At 36.7% G+C, this 2,449-nt stretch overlaps 1 protein-coding gene across 6 annotated transcripts in view; it reads left to right on the top strand.

Annotated features, from left to right (window-relative positions):
• Positions 1 to 2,449, top strand: part of PBX3 (PBX homeobox 3) — a 225,995-nt gene that overhangs the window by 163,378 nt on the left and 60,168 nt on the right. The gene's annotated exons all lie outside the window — the stretch shown is intronic.

The raw sequence follows: 2,449 nt of genomic DNA, 5'->3' as shown, positions 1-2,449 counted from the left end.
GTGAGTATCTGCTATTCATAATGAAGTCAAGTGACTGTAATTTATATATTCACTTTTGAAAATTTTAGAGAAAAGGGAAAGAAGATGGTTACAGGAAAGGAAATGAATACAAAGATAAGCATGAGATTAATTATGTGATAGGGGCAGGGTTCTTGCTCCCATGAGGGACATATGAATGACATTTACTGATCACCTTAAAGTACAAAGTAAGTATATATGGTATTTTAAAATTCAAGTGGGGTCTAGTATTTTCATTTGAGAAAAATTATGAATAAAAATCTCTCCCCATTGGTAGTTTCTGACCAAAAATTTTGTGTCATATGTGTGTGATACTATAGATATGTATCATCCTATCTGTATGGTTTTTAAAAATACCATTCATTTCAGCTGTGGATTATTTGAATAAAGATTTCTAAAATACTAATTGAGAGGATGCGTAGCTTTGGTGAAAATTTAACCAATTTAACAAGAACACTGAAGCCAGTTATAACATCTTAATGAGTACATTTGTAGGAAGAAGAGTCCTTATTTCAGAACAAATCAGCAGCACCATTCTATGTGTTTTTCTACACATGGCTATTCTTTACATTTCTGTGCTCATTTGAAACGTGTGACCAGAGACCACTAATAATGAGCAACTGTGATGAGTGTTTCATCATCAGCACACATCAAAATGGCGTTCTACTTCTGGAAGTTATAAGAGTAAAAGTAACACAAATGAGCAAAGGAAGGAACCAGAAACTTAGGTCATAATAATTGAGATGGCTAAAAGCAATAAAACTATATACTATTAAAATGTGTTGCAAAATAATAACAAAACCTATGGTAAATAAATTTTGATATCTAAAAATGCCAGAATTTTAAAAAAAGATCAGATTTGACCATGTAATGAATATTATGAGAAATTAGATAAACATTTTGATTGTAGGACAGATATGTTTCAGATTATACTTCAAGATTATAATGTTCTCTCCAGGCACGGTGACTCACGCCTGTAATCCCAGCACTTTGGGAGGCCAAGGCAGGCGGATCACAAGGTCAGGAGATCGAGACCATCCTGGCTAAGATGGTGAAACCCCATCTCTACTAAAATACGAAAAATTAGCCGGGCGTGGTGGCGGGCGCCTGTAGTCCCAGCTACTCGGGAGGCTGAGGCAGGAGAATGGCATGAACCCGGGACGTGGAGGTTGCAGTGAGCCGAGATTGTGCAACTATACTCCAGCCTGGGCAACAGAGCGAGACTCCATCTCAAAAAAAAAAGATTAGAATGTTCCATTTTTACCAATGATATGAAGTAACTACTTATTTGACTTTAGAAAATGTAGTATTTTAATTAAAAAATAATTTAATTCATATGATTTAAAGTGAGTACCACTGTTATTTTTTAAAGTGACAATTATATGTCAGGAACTATTTTAGGCATTTTATGTCTTTGAACGTCATAGTGATTCTTCAGTTGGTGGTATCCCTGTTTACAGACAATGAACCAGGGGACCTTCTACAGTCACATGGTTAATAAGTGATAGTTAGAATTTGAATCTAGGTTACTCTGACTCCAAAGCCATGTACTCCAGTATTGTAGTTTATTTGTGTTATAGTTGCAAAGTGAATTTAAAATCCAGTATTATAACCTATTTCTCTAGGTATCTGAGGTGTAGTGGAATGAATCCTGGACTTAGAGAAAGAGAGACCCATGTTTAAATCTTTGTTTTCCCATTACTTGCCATGTGATCTTGGGCTCTAAAGTCACTTAACCTCTTTGAAATTTGATTTTCTTGTCTACAAATGAGGCCAATGACATCCACCCTGTAAGGTTATTTTAAAAATCAAATGAGAGTGAGCATGTGAAGGATACAGATGCTGCTTGGCATGTAGTATGTATGCTCAATGTGTTTGAATTTGAACACAGAGGATTTTTAGGCTAAGTAATAGAATGATTCCAAGTACTAACAGTGTCAGATTATCATATTAATAGCTGGAAAGTAAGAAAGTTAAAGCCACCTATGTAAGAAACAAAAAGACAGAAAACATTTGCTTTTTGGCAGAAACATCTTGTATTGTGAACTGGGTCTGGGAGGAACTTATTGAAGTCTGGAAGATCGGTCTTCCAGAAAATAGAGCAGTGAGGGAAGCAGCTGTGTGAAGAGGCACACATGATGCCCTCGGTGTTAGAGGGAGCAGGCGCACAGTGTAGTGTTATCCCGTTCACAGCATGGCAGTGATCTTAACTGACAAGACAGGAAATGGAAGTGCCATGGCGATCTCATTCTTCAGGGAGAAAAGGCAAGGGAGCAGAATGTGGGAATGGGGGAACACAAGGATTGCATGGTTTGTGTAAACAAATGCTGAAGAGTCCTGGAGATGCACTCTTAATAATATGAGTATTAATAATAGAAGAGGACTCATTGGTTTCTATGGAAGTCCAGATGTAGACCTCTAGCATTTTCTG

This window comes from Macaca fascicularis, chromosome 15 (assembly GCF_037993035.2).
Source record: "Macaca fascicularis isolate 582-1 chromosome 15, T2T-MFA8v1.1".
Taxonomy (NCBI): domain Eukaryota; kingdom Metazoa; phylum Chordata; class Mammalia; order Primates; family Cercopithecidae; genus Macaca; species Macaca fascicularis.
This window is presented reverse-complemented; position numbering and strand designations above follow the sequence as displayed.